At 45.4% G+C, this 21,912-nt stretch overlaps 1 pseudogene; it reads left to right on the top strand.

The window, feature by feature from the left end:
• Positions 1–5,607: 5,607 nt before the first annotated feature.
• On the top strand, positions 5,608–7,206 carry LOC108298906 (annotated as a pseudogene).
• The last annotated feature ends 14,706 nt before the right edge of the window (positions 7,207–21,912 follow it).

The following is a 21,912-nucleotide window of genomic DNA, read 5'->3' as shown; positions in this document are numbered from 1 at the left end:
AAAAAAAAAAAAAAAAAAAAAAAAAAAAAAAAAAGAAAAAAAAGACTGTAGCACCATGCTTCTTCAATTGGAAAGATGCAAAATCCCAAGAATGGAATTTATTCTGCTCTCATTAGTGGTAGGACAGAGTTACTATTACAGCCAAAACTATCCATCTACTTACACCAAAACTTACAACAAAGTGTTGGCAATACTGTAATATTGTATGAGAACAATGTACACCTGGGCTTTTCCTTCCAGACGAGCAGGACACTGGCACAGTGTGTTTTCCTGTATAAACTCATTTACTATCATTAGTAATCATCACTGTATGAGAACTTCCAGGCTGGCAATGTTGCAAACAGTAAGGCATGGAAGCTTTTCCTCTCAGGCTCTCTGTGACAGAAAACACACAAGTCATGGGCCAAAATGGCAGGATTTGCTGGGTGCGGTGGCTCATGCCTGTAATCCCAGAACTTTGGAAGGTTGGGTTAAGTGGATCACTTGAGGTTAGGAGTTTGGGACCAGCCTGGCCAACATGGTAAAACCCTGTCTCTACTAAAAATACAAAAATTAGCCAGGCGTGGTGGCAGGTGCCTGTAATCACAGCCACCCGGGAGGCTGAGGCGTGAGAATTACTTGAACCCAGGAGGCGGAGGTTGCAGTGAGCCGAGATCATGCCACTGCACTCCAGCCTGGGCAAAAGAGCAAGACTCTATCTTCAAAAAACACAAACAAACAAACAAAATGGCAGGATCGAGGTATACATGGGTTACTAGTCAGACACTGAATACATAATCCCCACACAGAAGACATTGAAACCTCTGTGTATTGTGCCTGACATTAATTATTTGTGCTTTAAAAATATTTGTGTGTGGCTGGGCGCGGTGGCTCACCCCTGTAATCCCAGCACTTTCGGAGGCCTAGGTAGGTAGATCACCTGAGGTCAGGAGTTTAAGACCAGCCTGACTGACATGGAGAAACACTTTCTCTACTAAAAATACAAAATTAGAGGAGTGTGGTGGCGCATGCCTGTAATCCCAGCTACTCGGGAGGCTGAGGCAGGAGAATCGCTTGAACTCAGGAGGTGGAGATTGCAGTGAGCCAAGATTGCACCATTGCACTCCAGCCTGGGCAACAAGAACGAAATTCTATCTCAACAACAACAACAAAAAAGGTGGGACATGGTGGCTCATGCCTGTAATCCTAGCACTTTGGGAGGCCAAGGTGGGCAGATCACCTGAGGTTAGGAGTTTAAGACCAGCCTGACCAACATAGAGAAACTCGGTCTCTACAAAAATACAAAATTAGCTGAACATAGTGGTGCATGCCTATAATCCCAGCTACTTGGGAGGCTGAGGCAGGAAAATCACTTGAACTCGGGAGGTGTAGATTGTGGTGAGCCAATATCGCACCACTGCAGTCCAGCCTGGGCAACAAGAGTAAAATTCCATCTTAAAAAAAAAAAAAAAAGGCTGGGCGCGGAGGCTCAAGCCTGTAATCCCAGCACTTTGGGAGGCCGAGCCGGGTGGATCACGAGGTCAAGAGATCGAGACCATCCTGGCCAACATGGTGAAACCCCGTCTCTACTAAAAATACAAAAATTAGCTGGGCGTGGTGGCGTGAGCCTGTAGTCTCAGCTACTCGGGAGGCTGAGGCAGGAGAATTGCTTGAACCCGAGAGGCAGAGGTTGCGGTGAGCTGAGATTGTGCCACTGCACTCCAGCCTGGCACCTGGTGACAGAGTGAGACTCTGTTTCAAAAAAAAAAGTGTGTGTGTGTATATGTGGGTGTGTGTTGTGTGTGTGTGTGTATATATGTGCATGTGTATATGTGTGTGTATATCTATCTATCTATCTATACACGACTCACCTAGGAATGTCAAATTTTGAAAGTTTCTAGATGCAGCCCTTAGCAGGGAGACCTCCCCAGACTAGGACAGGATGTGCTTAGATGGTGAGTTACACAACTGGAAGTGGACTTTCTCTGCAGCTCCCTGTGTGTTGTGAGGATTAGTGTAATTAGAGCTGTGCTTGTACAGCACTTTGGCATTCTCAGACAAAAAGTGCTAGATGAGCGCAAAATTTTATAACTGTAATGGAATCCAAGCAAATAGCATTGTAATAAATGGGTCTTGCTGCTGATACTGCATTTAAGAGTCCCCTCTTTATTACTGCATGTTTACTCTATGTGATGAACCGAGGTGATTAATAACAATGATCATAATTACTCCTACAGCATTTTATGCTTTCAAAGCGCTTTACAACGTGTTTATTATGTAATCTTTAATCCTCCCAGTTGCTGTTCTGCTATGTCAGTGTTGTTTTTGTTTTTGAAATTTTCATAGAAACAGAGTAATCCGAGAACTTGAGAGAGGGGCTGAGGTTTTCAAGGTTCGATAGCAAGTCAACTTGAGGTGCTGCGGGATTTTGATTTGGAAAGGATAGATGTTGAATGAGCCGGAAGAGAGGGTGACGCAGGTGGGGGAGAAGACACGTGGAGCTCACAGTGTAACCCGGCAGGGTTCGGGGGCAGATTGCTATGATCTGGATGTGAGGATCCCAAGCAAGGTTGCTTGGCGAGTCTAGAGCAAAGGGCAAGTTGATGCCGAATGCCAAGTGGCGGCTCCCTCCTCAACACCCCCTCTGTTCAGGGTGGGATACTCCAGTGGCATTTCTGCAGTTGCCTGCGTTCATTCAGCTTGTACTTAACACCTGGTCAAGGTTGGTCAAGGGGAGTAGGGCTTTATGTCGCAGCTAATTGGGTGCTGTAAGGAAAAGACCCCCAAACAGTGGTGTCAGCAACTGTGCGTTGCATAATCAGCTGCTTGGAATGCCCACTGGGGGATTAGACCACGATGAGCAAGTGCTGTGGCTATCTGCGAGACAAGCAGTGTGTCAATTACACTGTGGATGGCCAGATTTATGTGCTTTTTGGCAGTGTGGCTGAACTATTAATCATGTCTCATGAACAGGCCCCATGTAAACCAATAGCAAATGGCACCTCTCAAGGAGCATCCCAGCAAAAAATGTCCCATTTCCCCTATATCTTCTGCTGATGCCTAAGGTACTGAAAATGAGAATGGATACACAGAAGCATCAAGCAATAATCAAGAGCCAGGCTGCCCCTTCCCTCCTTCGCTGCTTCCTTCCTTCCTTGCTTCCTTTCTTTTTAAAAATAAAAACCTAATCATGTTTTCTGAGCCAGCAACACCGGATTTCCAATCAGCATCTGGAAATGGCATATTTCACATAAAAATGCACCCGTTAAACATTTTCTTTTAATGACAAAGTGAGGATTTCATGACTTTCCTCTGTTTTTATTTCATGGTGGTTTAGATGGGCCATACATATAGATTTCTTATTCCTTGCTGAGTTACATATTTCCTGAAGTGCGATACAGCTAATGTCATAATTAAATGTCGTCAAGATAATGTGTATGAGTGTTTTGAGCGTTATCACTAATTGCTGTGTTAGCATGAATTAGACAGGAAAGTAATTAGAAGCCCAAATGCAGCTGTGCCCTACATGGTGCAGTTTCTTGGTCGGCCTGTGTGTTTGTGTCCATGTAAGTGAGGGTGTGCTTGCGTGAACCAGCTGTATACTCTTTCCCTTATACCTGCATTGTCTCAACGTACTTGCTGGTCTCTCTTGTTTGTGCAGAAGTCTCTAAAATGATGCCTGGAATGGAAGCCGTCGTCTGCAAGAGAGAGTCCACATTTCTTTAAATAAGCAATTTTCTGTAATCAGTCAGCAGGGAAAGCTTCATTCTCCAAACCAACATTAATGGAAGACAGATTTTAGAATTTAAAGAAAGCATGTTTATCTTCAAGACAGATTCATTGGGGTTGGGGTGTGTAAGTGTGTGGGGCGAGAGGGGTTGGGAGTTTTGTAAAGCAAATAGGAAGAGCTGGGCATGGTGGCTCACGCCTGTAATCCCAGCACTTTGGGAGGCTGAGGCGGGTGAATCACCTGAGGTCAGGAGTTTGAGACCAGACTGGTCAACATGGTGAAACCCTGTTTCCAGGAAAGAAAGGAAAGAAAGAAAGAAAGAAAGAAAGAAAGAAAGAAAGAAAGAAAGAAAGAAAGAAAGAAAGAAAGAAAGAGAGAGAGAGAGAGAGAGGAGAGAGAGAGAGAGAGAGAGAGAAAGAAAGAAAGAAAAGAGAATAGGAAGACATTTGTTTTTAGTTCAAGATCTTTTCTAATCTTCCCACACTTGTCAAACCCATAAGGACTCATCCTGCTGATCATGTGACTTCTGGACTGGACTCTTCCTCCACCTCCTCTCCCCGGTCCTCCGCTGGACTCCTCCTTGCTTTAGTACTAAACAGAGGTCAGAGGAAAGGCCAATGAAACTCATGTTCTGGCTTCTGGCTGTGACAGCTCTCCCCTGGAAGCTAAAGGCACATGACCAAGTCTTCATCACTGTGGCCTTGGGTCCAAGGAAGCCCCCATGACCCTCCCTTGGCCTCTCTCCACCCCAGGGGTCCTCTGGGTGTTCCCCTAGTCATCCACATCTTTTCTTTTTAGGGTGTAACTGTAACCGTAATGCAGCTGATTTTAATCTCTATAGGTTTCTGCATCATGGAGATCAGGAAGACAATGTAACTGCCTCAGAAAAAAGTCTGTCCTCAGATAACTTATCTGACAGAGAGGCAATTACCACCTGCTTGATTTCTTAGGCAATTTTAATTCACTACTGCTTGGTGTTAGGGACTCAAAAGAGAGGGAGAGAGGGAGAGTGAGAATCCTTCACCCTATTGAGTTACTCCATACGCTGTTCCCACAGCTCTAAGATACATGGTGTGCCCGGCTTATATCTGTTTTATTCATCCAGATTTAAAAAATAGATGTGATGGATTTATGTGTGTGTGCGGCTAATGCCTGAGCAACTTTCATGGTAGTTTTAGCTCGTGTCCTTGAAGGACTGGTGTGGCCCCTGGAGTTGTTCCTCTCCTGTGGTAGATACAGGAAAATGAAAAAGACCCTGCTTCTGTCTGGCGGTTTTGACAAGCTGGTCAGATTCCCATTCCCAGAGGTGCCTTGTACCCATTAGGAAACTGATTGCTTGCGGGAGAGCCTCTTGAATTCCAGCAGAGACAAGATCAAGGCCTAATGTACCACACGTACGTGGGTCTCCCTTTCCTTGACCAACAGATTTTGACAGAATGACTTGTCAACAAATAGGCCTGGGGTAAGAAGATAAAGAGTTGTCATTTAGAAATAAACACCATCATTTCTCTTCACAATTCGTAACCGCTTTTTCAACCTTTTTCCTTCCATCCTCCCTCCTCCTCCTGAATCCTACGTTTTGCACACCAGCAAAATGTCATACAGCCTCATCTGGAAGTCTCACACACTGGTTCTTGCTCCTGGTGGGAGTCTCTGGCTTTTTACCTTCCAAAACATCTCCCTCTTGCTTTTAAAAACATTTTAGCTGGGCACGGTGGCTTGGAGGTGGCCAGGGACCAGGGCTTGCCTATGGGACCCAGGACTAAATATTAAAGAAGAGTTGGATCGACATTTCACAGAAGAAGGCATAACAATGACAAATTAGTACATAAAAAATAGGCTGGATCGATTATAGACTGGAAGCCAGGACCTTAGCGCTCTCTCTCCCATCTTGCAAGATGGTGGGTGAAAAAGTTGAGAAGCCTGATACTACGGAGAAGTAAACTGAAGCCAAGAAGGTTGATCCAGGTGGCAAGGTGAAAAAGGGTAACCTGACTGAGGGCTAAAAACCCAACAAGGGGAAGCCCCACTGCAGACGAAATCCTGTCCTCATCAGAGGAATTGGCAGACATTCCCAATCTGCTGTGTATTTCAGAAAGACCATGTACAAGAGGAAGTACTCAACTGCTAAATCCAGAGTTGAAAGAAAGAGGACTGTTCTTGTCACTGTTAATAAACCGGTTGCGGCTGGGTGTGGTGGCTCACAATCCCAGCACTTTGGGAAGTCGAGGAAGGCAGATCACAAGGTCAAGAGATCGAGACCATCCTGGCCAACATTGTGGAAACCCCACCTCTACTAAAAATACAAAAATTAGGCCGGGCGTAGTGGCTCACACCTGTAATCCAAGCACTTTGGAGGCCAAGGCGGGCAGATCACCTGAGGTAGGGAGTTCAAGACCAGCCTGACCAACATGGTGAAACCTCATCTTTAAAAAAAAACCAAAAAAACAAAAATTAGCTGGGCGTGGTAGTGTGTGCCTGTAGTCCCAGCTACTTGGGATTGAGGCAGTAGAATTGCTTAAACCCAGGACGTGGAGGTTGCAGTGAGCCAAGATTGTACCAGTGCACTCCAGCCTGGCAACAGAGCGAGACTCCCATCTCAAAAAATAAAAATAAATTAATAATAAATAAAAAATAAACCAGTTGCTAGTGACAAGCATGGTGGTACCCGGGTGGTTAAAATATGCAACATGCCTAGGTACTGTCCCCTTGATGATAAGCCTGGAGAGCTGTTGAGCCAGGGCAGGAGCCCCTCCAGGCAGCATGTGAGAAAACAGGGCCAGCATCTCTCCCAGGCTCACTCTGCTCATCCTCACCGGGCACTGCAGAGGCAAGACAGTAAGAGGTCTTCCTGAAGCGACTGGGCACTGGCTTGTTACTTGTAACCGAACCTCTGATTCTCAACTGAGTTCCTCTGGGAAGAGAATACCAGAAATTTGTTGTCATCTCCACAAAAATTACTATCAGCAATGCGAAAACCCCAAAACATCTCACTGATGCTTATTTCAAGAAGCAGCAGCTGCGGAAGTACAAACACCAGGAAGGTGCGATCTTTGACACAGAAAAAGAGAAATGTGAGATTACAGAGCAGGGCAAGCCCTGGTCCCCGACCATCTCCAAAAAAGCTGTGGAGTCAACAATTTTGGCTAGGCATGGTGGCTCATGCCTGTAATTCCAGGACTTTGGGAAGCCAAGGCCAGGAGTTCAAGACCAGCCTGGCCAACATGGAGAAACCTTGTCTCTATTAAAAAAATTAAAAATAAATTAGCCAGGTGTGGTGGCAGGTACCTGTAGTCCTAGCTCCTTGGGAGGCTGAGGCATGAGAATCTCTTGAACCTGGGGGGTGTAGGTTGCAGTGAGCCAAGATCATGCCACTGCACTCCAGCTTGGGTGACAGAGGAAGACTCTGTTAAAAAAAAAAAAAAAAATCACCCAAAATTAAAGCTATTCTTCAGCTCCAGGGCTACCTGCAATCGTCTTTGCCCTGGAGAATGTAGTTTATCTTTTGTAAATTGGTGTTTTAAGTTTCTTATTTATTTATTTATTTATTTTTTAAGACGGGGTTTCACCGTGTTGGTCAGGCTGGTCTTGAACTCCCGACATCAGGTGATCTGCCTGCCTTGGCCTCCAAAGTGCTTGGATTACAGGCGTGAGCCACCATGCCTGGCCTTAAGTTTCTTATAACTAGGTGCAGTGGCTCACACCTGTAATCCCAGCACTTTGGGAGGCTGAGGCAGGTAGATTGCTTGAACCCAGGAGTTCAAGACCAGCCTGAGCAACATAGCAAAACCTCACCTCTACAAAAAATACAAAAAAAAAAAAAAAAAAAAAAAAAAAAATTGGCTGGGCACTGTGGCTCATGCCTGTAATCCCAGCACTTTGGGATGCTGAGGCGGGTGGATCATGAGGTCAGGAGTTTGAGACCAGCCTGGCCAACATGGTGAAACCCCATCTCTACTAAAAATACAAAAACCAGCCAGGCATGGTGGCAGGTGCCTGTAATCTCATCTATTGTGGAGGCTGAGATAAAAGAATGGCTTGAACCTGGGAGGCAGAGGTTGCAGTGAGCCAAGATCGAGTCACTGCACTCCAGCCTGGGTGACAGAGCAAGACTTTGTCTCAAAAAAAACAAAAAGGAAAAGAACCTCCACCTCTTGGGTTCAATCAATTTTCCTGCCTCAGCCTCCTGAGTAGTTAGGATCACAGGTGCCTGCCACCACGCCCGGTTAATTTTTGTATTTTTAGTACAGCCGGGGTTTCACCATGTTGGCCAGGCTGGCTTCCAACTCCTGACCTCAGGTGATCTGCCTGCCTCAGCTTCCCAAAGTGCTGGGATAACAGGCGTGAGCCACCGGGTCTGGTCAGAAGACATTGTTTTTAATGGCTATGTATTCACCTGAGTGGCTCTGCCATGAAACGCTTTGTCACCATCTGTTCCTGCCTGTGGCAATGTCCCCACAATAATGTCCAGGTTTCTAGCTTAAGCCACCGAATTACTGCCTTAGGAAAAATCTCCAGGTACAGAATAAATGGGGCTGTGCATGCGATGACTTTTTCATGCCTGTCACCCCAGCAATTTGGGAGGCCGAGGTGAGCAGATCACCTGAGGCCAGGAGTTTGAGACCAGCCTGGCCAACATGGTGAAACCCTGTCTCTGCTAAAAATACAAAAAAAAAAAAAAAAAAAAAAATTAGTGAGGCGTGTTGGTGCACACCTGTAACCCCAGCTACTCTGGAGACTGAGGCAGGATAATTGCTTGAATCTAGAAGGTGGAGGTTGCAGTGAGCTGAGATCACGTCACTGGACTCCAGTCTGGGCAACAGAGTGAGACTTTGCCTAAAAAAAAGAATGAATGGGTCAAATAGAATGAGCACTTTTATGTTTCTTGATACATATGCAGTATAAACATTGCTTTTAGTGACTTAGAAAGAGGCAAGCACATATGTAGAAAGTGAAAACAGCAAATGCCTGCCCATTCTGCAGTTTCAAAAATGCATATTCTGTATTAGCCATAAGCCCAGATTCACTTCTGGGTCCCTGATCTCTAGTTTGCTGTGTGTTTTCTATTGGAGTCAAAGGGACATACACTTCCAATAAAGCAAATTATTTATTGCTACCTGTGGGGATAGCACAAATGCTCTCACAAATAGTTCTGATCTCTTTTTATTTTTTTTTCTTTTGAGAAAGGGTATTGCTTTGTTGTCCAGGCTGGAGTACAATGCTGTGATTACAGCTCACTGCAGACTCAAACTTCTGGGCTCAAGTGATCCTCCTATCTCAGCCTCCTGAGTAGCTGGGATTACAGGCATGTGCCACCATGCCTGGCTAATTTTTTACTTTAGGTAAAAATGGGTCTTGCTATGTTGCCCAGGCTGGTCTTGAACTCCTCAGCTCAAGCCATCGTCCATCCTCAGCCTCCCAAAGCACTGGGATTACAGGTGTGAGCCACCACACTTGTCCTTACTTTAAATTTGTGAAACTAAAAAAGATTGTTTTGTGTGTCAAAATTTTTAGATTTACATTCACAGGTCCACATTTGCCTAAGAGCTGCGGGCTTAGTAGCTTAGTGTTTAGCTGGATTCTCCTTTTACTGAAATGTTGTACCTCCAGTTACCAACTCATTCCAGGAAAAGACTGTGACCTTGAAATGGACTCTTTCTTGTCTAGGATTCTTTGTTCTTATTTTTTAAAATTAAATTAAATTAATTGATTTTTTTTTTTTTTTTTTTTTTTGTTACAAAGTCTTGCTCTATTGCCCAGGCTGGAATGCAGTGGAGTGATCTCAGCTCACTGCAACCTCCGCCTCCCGTGTGCAAGCGATTCTCTTGCTTCAGCCTCCCCAGTAGCTGGGACTACAGGCACAGGCCAGCACAACCAGCTAATTTTTGTATTTTTAGTAGAGACGGGGTTTCACCATGTCGGCCAGGCTGGTCTCGAACTCCTGACCTCAGGAGATCCTCCCATCTTGGCCCCCAAAGTGCTGGGACGACAACCATGAGTCATCTGGGCCCTGTCTAGGATTCTTTGCCTGCTTGTCCCCTCAGCACTGGTTTTTCCACCTCCTGGGACTCCTCACTCAGTATCATCTATGGAGACAGCTATGAACAAAGCCATGAGGGGAAGGAGGTGATCTGCCTGTGTCAAACACTTCACATACGTTTTCTCATTTAATTATCACTACTGTCCTCTGACATGGATATTGTTATTCCTTTTTTTTTTTTTTTTGGAGATGGAGTCTTGCTCTGTCACCCAGGCTGGAGTGCAATGGCAAGATCTGGGCTCACTGCAACCTCCGCCTCCTGGGTTCAAGCAATTCTCTTGCCTCAGCCTCCCAAGTAGCTAGGATTTACAGGCACACACCACACCCGGCTAATTTTTGTATTTTTAGTAGAGACAAGGTTTCACCATGTTGGCCAGGCTGGTCTCAAACTCCTGACTTCAGGTAATCCACCCACCTTGGCCTCCCAAAGTGCTGGGATTACAGGCATGAGCCACTGCACCCAGCTGTTATTCCTGTCTTACAGAAGAGGAAACTGAGGCTTACAGAGTTAGGTAAACTGCTCATGATAGAAATCGTTGCTCAAATAATAGGCGTTTATGGTCTGAAGACAAAACAGCAAGTTAGCTCTTGTGCTTACTCCCCAGGATGGCAGCCCCTCCCTGGAAAGTCCCTGGGGCTCCATGCAGACAGAGATAAGGACACCACAGCTTCCAGGAAGGGGCTGAGGCGTACCCGCATGCATAGCAACAGCAATGTCAAACGCCAGCTGTCTAGTAGGTCGGTGTTGAAGAATGAAGTTTGGTGGGGCGGCTGAGAATGAGGCCACGTCTACACTAGTCACTCAAGTGCACATATCATTTCACCCTTCAGCCAGACTGTGGTTCCATCAGTGTGGTGGTAGTCGAACTAAATGAAAATTCACTTTAAACGAAGAAAGAAAATGACTCTCATGCTGCAAATGCTGCCATATTTCTTTCTTTGAGCTATGCCTTCACATCCAGCTGATATATATATATATATATATATATATATATATAAATTTTTTTTTAATGACAGGGTTTCATCATGTTGGTCAGGCTGGTCTTGAACTCCTGACCTCGGGTGATCTGCCCGCCTTGGCCTCCAAAGTGCTTGGATTACAGGTGTGAGCCACTATGCCCAGCCCTGATAGATATATTTTTTTCAAGCAGGAAGTGCAAATGGTAGAGGGCTTTAGAGAGTCAAGCCCTATTCTTGGAGGGGAAGGAACATACAGGGAGTTTAGTGGCAGTTCCTGGTCTAGATTTTTGGACTCTTTAAAAAAATTTTTTTTTAATTTGAGACAGTCGTCTCATTTGTTGCACAGGCTGGAGTGCAGTGCATGATCTTGGCTCACTGCAACCTCCACCTCCAAGGCTCAAGTAATTCTCGTACCTCAGCCTCCAAACTAGCTGGGATTACAGGCGTGTGCCACCACATCTGGCTATTTTGTTGTATTTTTAGTAGAGATGGAGTTTTACCATGTTGTTCAGACTGGTTTTGAACTCCTGACCTTAAGTGATCTGCCTGCCTTGGCCTCCCAAAGTGCTGGGATTACAGGTGTGGCCACTGTGACCGGCCAATATTTGGATTCTTCTATGCCATATTTTTCCTAAAGGAGAAATTTATTTGGACACCCTGGGTCTTCTGGGGAGTGTTTCAAGGGAAACCTCTACACATGCTTTTTCTGCCCAATGTTTGCCTCCCGACTTGAGACAGAGCTTCCTAATCGTTCTCCTGGGGAGGTCAATATAGGGATGATATTATTGATAAGGGCTGCTGTGGGCTGGAGGTGACAGACCAGGAACCGAGGTCACCCAGTGCTGGCTGCCCTGAGGTTTGAAGGGATCAGCGGATACTGATCTGCTAGGACCCATGATCTTGGCACACTGGTTTGGAAACTCTGGCTAAAGTACCAGCAGAGACCTGAAAGTACTACTTTAGCCTTAGAGAGAATGTTTTCAGTACAAACCCCAAGGGTAAACTCTTGAGGTTAAAGAAGGAATACGTCTTTGTAATTTCTCTCCCTCTCTCTCTTTATCTAGTACATTACACAGAAAAAAAAATCTTAGATTTACAATCTCATCTTTACATTGATGAGGATATTTTGAAGTCGTGGTGGGGGTCAGGGGGAGGGGATGGAGAAAGAAACAGAGGAAGACAGATGGAGAGAGAAATTGCATTCCACCAGTAATATTCAGAACCACTCATCCATGGATCGTAAACCATTGAAAAACTTCCCTGAAACTGTCTAGCCTTAAATAATGTTCTGGGTACTCTTAATACAATTCTGTTATCTAAATTCATTATGAAACTAGGTAACAACATGAAATAACATATAAAGCAGAGGTTTTGGAGTCATTGAGACCTGGATATGAATCACAGTTATGCCAACTGTTGGTTCTGTGACCGTGGGGGTTGTTGAAGCTTTCTGTACAATGGGAATAAAAATACCAACCTTATGATGCCATTCTATTAATTGAATGAGATAAGGCCTGTGAAAGTATGAAGCGCATATATTTAATTGGCTGCTCAACCCACATTAATTCTCTGCATGGTAGCTTTGTTCTAGTATGGTCACATGCTGTGGCATCAGCTCACAGTAAATTTCTCTGGGCACTTTGGTAATTGCCATAGTCCTTGAAGTGGTGTCCAGAACAGATCCGTCTCACCATGAATTTTATGGTTTAACAATCAGTGTTTAATAAAGTTCAATTTGACAGTGTAAGAGGCTAGGAGGTAAAGGTGTTATATTTGTAAATGCAGGCAAAGCATGTATTTGTTCATTTAGCGTATTCATACAGTAACTCCTGAAAAGGCTCCCCAGGAGTTATTGATTCTTAAGGTAGTCCTGTGAAGTGGGTATCCTTAGTTCCATGTTACAAAATGAAAAACTCAGGCTGAGAGAGTAAAGTCTCTAAAGTGATCTGCTAGTAAGTGGCAGAGCTAAGATTACAGTTTTTTTTTTTCGAGATGTAGTTTCCCTCTTGTTGCCCAGGCTGGAGTGCAGTGGTGTGATCTTGGCTCACTGCAACCTCCACCTCCTGGGTTCAAGCAATTCTCCTGTCTCAGCCTCCCAAGTAACTGGGATTACAGGAGCCTGCTACCATGCCCAGCTAATTTCTTTTTGTATTTTTAGTAGAGATGGGCTTTCACTATGTTGGCCAGGCTGGGCTCAGACTCCTGACCTCAGGTGATCTATCTGCCTTGGCCTCTCAAAGTGCTGGGATTACAGGCATGAGCCACTGCTCCCAGATACAAATCAGTTCTTTCTCACCCCAACCCTCCCCCATCCCCATTTCTCAGGCTATGGACACACAATTTGAATACAACGAAATAATGAGATGATCCTTGCATTTTATTGTAAATGTGAATGACAGTACCTGGGAGCCAGATGAAGTCTTGCCCCATGCATGCTCTTTGGATGTGATCAGTACTTAGCCTGAAACTTCAGCATCCAATACAACATTTTTGTGTGAGTTAAAATGGAGCTCTAGTGCAATAAGGAAGAAGAATAAGGTTAACAACATCACTCAGCCATCACCATGATTAATGTTTTGGTTCACACAGTTTAGTTTCAAAGAAGTAGGGGAGGCCGGGCTTGGTGGCTCACGCCTATAATCCCAGCACGTTGGAAGGCCGAGGTGGGTGGATCACAAGGTCAGGAGTTCGAGAGCAGCCTGACCAACATGGTGAAACCCCTTCTCTACTAAAAATACAAAAATTAGCTGGGTGCAGTGGTGGGCACCGGTAATCCCAGCTACCTGGGAGGCTGAGGCAGGAAAATTGCTTGAACCCCAAGGCGGAGGTTGTAGTGAGCTGAGATGGTGCCACTGTACTCTAGCCTGGGCAACTGAGTGAGACTCTGTCTCAAAAAAAAAAAAAAAGAAGCAGGGGAGTTCTTACCATGTTGCTTAGGCTTGGCCTTTGAACCCCTGCACTCAAGTGATCCTCCCACTTCGGTCTCCTGCACAACATTTTCACTTTTCAAAAATTTGTTTCAAGGCCAGGGGCGATGGCTCATGCCTATAATCCCAGCACTTTGGGTGGCTGAGGCCGGCAGACTGCCTGAGCTCAGGAGTTTGAGACCAGTTTGGGCAACATGGCAAAACTCCATCTCTACAAAAAATACACAAAATTAGTTGTGGCATGGTGGCTTGCGTCTGCATTCCCAGCTACTTGAGGGGCTCAGGGAGGAGGATAGACTGAGCCAGGGAGGTAAAGGCTGCAGTGCAGTGAGCTGAGATTGTGCCACTGCACTCCAGCCTGGGTGATAGAGTGAGACCTCAACTCTACAAAAAAAATTGTTTTGTAGAGAGTAGAGTGATAGATACTAGAGGTGGGGAAGGGTGTAAGGGGGATGGGGAATGTGAGAGTTTGGTTGGTTAATGAGTACGCACAGTTGGAAGGAATAAGGTCTAATGTTTGATAGCAGAATGGTGTGACTATCGTTAACAACAACGTATTTGATATTTCAAAACAGCTACAAGAGAGGACTCAAAATGTTCCCAACATGTAGGAATGATACATATACCAGGTGATGGATATCTTAAATACTATGACTTGATCATTACACATCCTATGCATGTAACAAAATATTACATGTACCTCATATATACAAATATGTGTCAGTAAAATAATTTGCTCTGTTTTGAGAGGTGATTTTACTGTTCATTACCGTAGGGGTTGAAAACATACCTGTTCTCACATATTGCTAGGTTCACAGCTGAGATCCTCATAACGAAAGACATTGAGAAAATAAAAACATGCAAATTTATTTTGTATTTAAATTTTTTTTTTTTAAGAGGCAGGATCGCTGGGCACGGTGGCTCACGCCTGTAATCCCAGCACTTTGGGAGGCTGAGGTGGGTGGATCACTTGAGGTTAGGAGTACAAGACCAGCCTGGCCAAAATGGTGAAACCCTGCCTCTACTAAAAATACAAAAATTAGCCGGGTTTGGTGGTGTGCACCTGTAGTCCCAGCTAGTCAGGAGGTTAAGGCCAGAGAAAGGCTTGAACCTGGGAGGTAGAGGTTGCAGTGAGCCGAGATTGTGCCACTGCACTCCAGCCTGGGTGACAGAGTGCGACCCTGTCTCAAAAAAGAAAAGAAAAGAAAAAAATAGACACAGGGTCTCATTTTGTCACCCAGGCTGAAGTGCAGTGGTGAGCTCATAGCTCACTGGAACCTTGAATGTGTGTGGTCAAGCAATCCTCCCACCTCACCCTCCCAAATAGCTAAGACCACAGGCATGCACCACCACGCCTGGCTAATTTTAAAATCTTTTTTGTAGCAGTTGGGGGGGGAGGGGCGTGTCTTGCCATGTTGCCCAGGCTGGTCTTGAATTCCTGGCCTCAAGCGATTCTCCTGCCTCAGCCTCCCAGAGTGCTGGGATTATGAGCATAGGTCACTGTGCCTGGCCCCACAGATTTATTTAATATATGTTTTATGAGACACAGTAGCTTTTAGAAATGAAAGCCCACAGAAACAGGGAATCCTGTGTATTTCTGTGCTTAGGTTTGTTGAAACTGGTTGTGGAAAAATGTGATTGGATGATGCGGGTATAATCTAATCGTGACAAACTGGGGCATCTCGCAGATCCTGTTCGTTTGGATTCTTCTCCGGGCTCCTGTATTGATAAGGAAGCTCCTTTCCTCCAGGTGTAGGGAAAGCACCTCTGGAACGGTCTTAGGATCTGCTTGGTAGGGAGGGGAAGGGGAAAGAGAGAGTGACCTTTCTGCCTCTGCTGCGCCAAGGTGCCGTATTTTGTGGTAGTGTGTCCTGAACCCCATCATTACCAAGGAGAAGTGGGACAATATGTATGCCAGAATCTTACGAGTTTCTTCCTTCTTGAACCATGGCTGGTTTTCAATCTGTAGTGATTAAAAACCTTCCTAGTGCTCTCTTTTACTTCACCAAACCTCCAGCCTTCGGCTCCTCTGACTTCTTTTTTTTTGAGATAGGGTCTCCCTCTGCCACCCATGCAGGAGCGCAGTGGCACAACCACAGCTCACTATAGCCTCTGACTTCCTGGGCTCAAGTGGTCCTTCTGCCTCAGCCTTCCAAGCAGTGGGATGACAGGTGCACAGCACCATGCCCGGTTATTTTTTTCTATTTTTTGTAGAGACAGGAGTCTTAACTGTGTTGCCCAGCCTGATCTTGAATTCCTGGGCTCAAGTGATCCTCCTGCCTCAGCCTTCTGAAGTGCTGTGATTACATGTGTGAGCCACTCCGCCTGGCTAGAACACAGTATTTGTCATTAGCAAAGTAATGCTTAATCATAGCCAGGCGTGGTGGCAGGTGGCTGTAATCCCAGCTACTCGGGAGGGTGAGGCAGGAGAATTGCTTGAACCTGGGAGGCGGAGGTTGCAGTGAGCCAAGATCACACCACTGAACTCCAGCCTGGGCAACGAGCATGAAACTCCATCTCAAAAAAGAAACAAAAACAAAAAATTAAAGAAAGTAATTCAAAAGAAGAAACTGGACATTTTCTCTTGCTACAAAAAGCTTGGATCTAAGTATCTGAAATGACAACTATTCATCATGTAGCACTCCCTGAAGTCTAGCTGTATGTGTCTTAAATTTGTGCTGAAGAAAGGACATGGAAGAGTTAAATAGAGATACAATTTTAACTCTGTTTTGGAGGCTTTCCTCTTTGTTTAACATCAAAGTAGTCTGCAGTCCCTTTTGCCAGTTTATACATATTGTTGTACTCCAGGAAGGGCTGGAGGAGCTGAGCAGCCTGCCTGATTAGCTGTGACTCCCTTCCAGGCTGGCTTAAGAGACCAAATGGATTCTACCCCTTTAAGGTTTTAATGATAAGGAGGGGAATAAGAGGCTCCCTCCCTTTTCGAATGGGACTTTGTCGACGCCCCGATAATAAATCATTTGTTCCCTCTAAATGCACTCTGGCATTCACACAGGCACACACTCAGATGGTTCCCACTTGAAATTGCTCATCAAGTGCAAATAGCTCCCAGCCCGGATGGCTGAGCTGCTCTCCAGCCTCCTCTCTCTGGAGTAAGAAGGTTTCAGCTTGTGACCGGCCCTGGGGACTCGTGGGTATACAAAGCCTGTGCCGCAGGAAACAAAGTCAGCAGCTCACTTTGTCCTCACCCAACCCTTCCCGTCTCCCTCCTCCTGAATGCTGAATCTCAGGAGAGAAGAAAACCAGCCACATAAAGGATTCAGAAGCTCAGCTTGCTTTCCCACTCAGTCTGTCATCCCTGGAGTTGCCTTGGATTCACCCTGAAGCCTTCCCTCTCCCAGGGAAAGTTGCTTCACGTGGCAGGTCAGCAGGTTTGTCCAGCTATATAGGCTCCAGAAAACAAGAAGAAGGACTGCGGCCGGGCGCTGTGACTCACGCCTGTAATCCTAGCACTTTGGGAGGCTGAGGTGGGTGGATTACCTGAGGTCAGGAGTTCAAGACCAGCCTGGCCATCATGGTGAAACCCCATCATAATAAAGAAAAAAAAAAAGATGCAGGACTGGAGAGCTGGAGATGTTTACACGCCCTGGCCTGAATCTTCCGGTTCCCTCTCCCTTCACCTGGCTGGTGCAAAGCCATGGGTGCCACGTGGGTTCCCATTGGCCTGCCGCCCTGTCCCTTCTGCTTTCCCACTTTGCCAGCCGGAGTCATTTTGAACACGCCAAGTGCGCCTCTCCATACAGGTGTACAGCTGGGATAACCAATGATTAATGCATGTGTCTGGCAGGGCCTTTAGGGTAATTTGATTTGCTTGATATCTAGAGTGATCACCCCTCTTTCCATCCTCCCCCCTTTCTTTTCCTGAGTTTGTGGCAGTGTTTACCTTAGTTGGCGTTTTAAGTTGATGAATGACACTTGTTTCTGGTGTTCGTTTCCGCCTAAGTTTTAATTAAATTTTGCAAGAGGCTTCTGCAATTATGGTTCTAGGTCTCTTTCTCTCTCATCTTACCTCTGAAAAGTTACTGAGTACTCAGAACTTTTGCCAGTTTTCCCTTCTCTTCTCCTCACCATCAAACCCCAGTGCGGATGGGCCGGCAGGAGGCCCCAATCACTGCAGGCATTACTCTTGGGTTTTATGGCCCGTGATGGCAAAAGCCACATCCTGCCCCTGATAGAATCCATTAGGCTGGGGAGGGAACAGACTCCCAGAAAGCAGAGCTTTTCTGCTGGAGGAGAGCTGTATTATGACCTAGCTATAAGGGGACATTTGCAAAATAACCCCTCTAAGTAGATTCTATAGGCACTCTCAAGCGGCTCTGTTTCTATAAGGGAAGAGGTGGAAGCTGTGTTTGCTTGCTTTTCTCTTTCTTGCCTGCTTGCTTGCTTTTTCTCTTTCTTGCTTTGTTGCTTTGGGAGGAGAAAGCAGCCTATGTATGTTCCAACTGAAAGAATGCCCACACGGCTGAGACAGCAAGAGCAATGGATTGATGCACTAGGAAATAGATGAACTAAACCAACCCTGGGTTACAATCTGCCTGCAAAGTTGAGATAAAATTAGAGTAAGTGTATCTGGTTCAATTTATGGTGGGAACACAGTTAGGTCCAAGAAGTAAATGGAGCGTGCTTCTGAGGTTGCAAAAGTTGAATTGGCTAAGTTTCTTCAAGTATATTACCCACCTTTTGTTCTGGTTTGCTTAATGTACTTTTAGAAAATTCATGAGAAAGATATTCTGTATTAAAAAAGGAGAAAAATATTTTATTCTTAAACATTTCAAGGCTGGGTGCAGTGGCTTATACCTGTAATCCCAGGAGACCAAGGCAGGTAGATCACTTGAGGCCAGGAGTTCGAGACCAGCCTGGCCAATATGGTAAAACCCTGCCTCTACTAAAAATACAAAAATTAGCTGAGTGTGGTGGTGTGTGCCTGTAGTCCCAGCTACTTGGGAGGCTGAGACATGAGAATCGCTTGAACCCCAGAGGCACAGGTTGCAGTGAGCTGACATTGTACCACTGGACTTCAGAGCAAGACTCTGTCTCAAAACAAACAAACAAAAAACTCAGTTCCTAGTGGGTAAATGAATGACCTAGAAGTGTTTTTATGGTTTCAACATAGATTGACTAAGACATTGCTGGATGTTGTCAGGATATAAGTGACGTGAGATGTAGTTCTTGCTGCCCTGATACAGCTTCAAAACTCTGCTGGGGACAGGGCTAACACATTTAAAATAGCTGAATAGAGGCAACCCGGTGTTAAGGAAAGAGACTAGAGTAGATATGGGTTTGTGGCTTCTATTCCTTCCTCTGCCATTAATGAGTGCTGGGACCTTGGGCAAGTGATCGCTCAGGCCTGCTTTCCTCGCTTCAAATTAAGGGTGTTGAACAAAATAATCTCTTAGAGTTCCTTAGAGCTTTAATCCTCAGAATCTAATTAACAACATAGGTAGATCTGTTGCATAACCAAGCAATAAAGGGACTGGTGCAGAGAATGAATGCTGCGAGACAGAGTTCAGAAAGGACATGCATCCCTGTGAATGGGAATGGCTTCACGGAGGAGCACGGAGCAGCATGGAGGAGCTGGGGCTCAGGCTGGACTTTGAAAGGTGAGCAAGAGATCCAGTAAAGAGTAATTGCAAGCTGTCTTTGGAGAATGGGACATTGGGTAAACCGTCGGAGCAGTTTGTAGGGGGGCTACAGAGGGGGAAGTTAGGAAGTTAGACTGAGGCCTGATTGGAGGGGTCTTGAATTCTGTCCTGAGGAGTTAGAACTTGAGCTTCTTTACTGTCTCTAGGAATTGGCTAATCCTGGAGGGAGTAGTCCTTTCAGAGATGGCAAGACCCCAGATGTCAAAGCATCAAGATACAGAAAGTAAAACACACCGTTAGTACAGTCATATCTCTGATCCCACATTGCCAGAACCTTGCTACTCCCTCATCAAGAGTGGCTCAGGCCTGTAGTTCCAGCACTTTGGGAGGCCAAGGCAGGTGGATCGCCTGAGGTCAGGAGTTGAAGACCAGCCTGGCCAACATGGTGAAACCCCATCTCTACTAAAAATACAAAAAGAATTAGCCAGATGATGGGCACCTGTAATCCCAGTTACTCAGGAGGCTGAGGCAGGAGAATTGCTTGCGCTCAGGAGGCGGAAGTTGCAGTGAGCCTATGATCCTGCCACTGCACTACAGCCTGGTTGACAGAGAGAGACTTCATCTCAAAAAAAAAAAAAAAAAAAAAAAAAAAAAGAAGAGTTGGAGTTTATTTCCTGTTACTGTGAACTTGGGAGGACCTTTGTGACTGCCTTGATGACTAGATTGTAGAGGAAGTAACACCAGGTGGCTTCTGAGGCTAGGTCATAAAAGGTGATATAGCTTGTACTTGGCTTTTTTTCTGTTCAGACATTTGCCCTTGGAGCTCGGCCATCATGCCATGAGGGAGCCCAGTATACACAAAGAGGCCATGTGTCTGTGTTTTCAGCCCCAGCTAAGGTCTCAATTGACAGCCTGCATCAAGCACCAGGCATGTGAGTGAATATGGCTTCAGACCCATCCCCCAGCCTTTGAGCCACTTGGGTTGATATCATCTAGAGCAAAAAAAAAAAAAAAAAAAAGGTCGTTCTTACAGAGGGTGCCCAAACTGTTGATTCTTGAGCAAAATAAATGGTATTGTTTTAAGCCACTACTCTGGGAGTGATTTGTTACACAGCAGTAGATAACCAGGACACAGTATGATAAGATGATGCTGGTGGCAAGATGGAGGCCTGGGAGTGGGTGGAGGAGAAGCATGGGATGTTTTGGGTACATGCAGGAAAGTGGGGGATAGTGATATGTTTGGAGACAGGTTGGAAAAGCTATCCCAGATATAATAAAAAGCCCCCCCTTTTTTTTTGAGATGGAGTCTCGCTCTTTTGCCCAGGCTAGGGTGCAATGGTGGGGTTGCGGCTCACTGCAACCTCCACCCACCAGGTTCAAGCGACTATCCTGCTTCAGCCTCCCAAGTAGCTGGAATTATAGGCATGTGCCACCACGCCTGGTTAATTTTAGTATTTTTCAGTAGAGATGGGGTTTTACTATGTTGGCCAGGCTGGTCTTGAATTCCTGACCTTGTGATCTACCTGCCTCAACCTCCCAAAGTGCTGGGATTACAGGCGTGAGCCACTGCACCTGGCCAAAAGCCCAATTTTGAAAGCTTACTTGTGCCCATGCAGCGTTGTAAGCACTCTGTGTGTATTAACTCATTGAATTCTCATAATGATCCTACGGTGTGCATGCTATTCCTACTTAAGATGAGGAGACGAAGCTCAGAGGTGCTTAGAAACACAGAGAGTATAGAACTATAGTCAGGCAGCCTGACTTCCAAGCTTATGCTTTTAACTGTTAAATTTTGCTGGTTTATTAATTCTTTATCACATAAATAACAGGGACCATTCATTTGCCTATTCATCAAACATTTATTGAGTGCCTATTTGGTGCTGAGCAATGATGAGTGGGCTGATTTTGAAGAATGAGGAAGGTCTAGAAGGTATATATGAGAATGATAATGTTCTGAGAAAAGAGAGAAAAACACAAGAGACCTGGCACATTTTATTTTAATATTATTATTATTATTATTATTATTTTTTTACACAAGGTCTTTCTCTGTCAGCCAGGCTGGAGTGCAATGGCACGATCCCAGCTCTCTGCAGCCTCAACTTGGACCCGTAATCCCCAAGTAGCTGGGACTACAGGAACGTACCACCACACCTGACTAATTTTTGTATTATCTGCAGAGATGGAGTTTCGCCATGTTGCCCAGACTGGTCTTGAACTTCTGGGCTTGAGTGATCTGCCTGCCTCAGCCTCCCAAAGTGCTAGGATTGCAGACTTGAGCCACTACACCCAGCCACTTGTTTTATTTTGAAATAATGGTAGAGTAGCAGGAAGTTGTAAAAAATATACATACAGGGAGGTGCTAGGCACCCATCAGCCCTCCTCTCCCAATGTAGCATTTCGCGTAACTATGTTATAATACCAATACCATGAAATCGACACTGTTAACCACCACTGCAGTCAAGGTGCAGAACTGTTGGTTGCCACATGCCTGGCATGTTGAGTGTGACTGCAGCATGGAGTTGGTGAACTAATGATGAACTTGCGGGAGAAACAAACTGGATAGCTCTTTTTTCTTAGAGATAAAGTCTTGCTCTATCACCCAGGCTGGAGTGCAGTGGCATGATCTTGGCTTACTGCAACCTCTGCCTCCCAGGTTCAAGCAATTCTCCTGCCTCA

The sequence above is a fragment of the Cebus imitator genome, unplaced genomic scaffold (assembly GCF_001604975.1).
Source record: "Cebus imitator isolate Cc_AM_T3 unplaced genomic scaffold, Cebus_imitator-1.0 Scaffold21, whole genome shotgun sequence".
Taxonomy (NCBI): Eukaryota; Metazoa; Chordata; class Mammalia; order Primates; family Cebidae; genus Cebus; species Cebus imitator.
The sequence above is the reverse complement of the archived record's forward strand: the minus strand, read 5'-3'. Positions and strand labels throughout refer to the sequence as shown.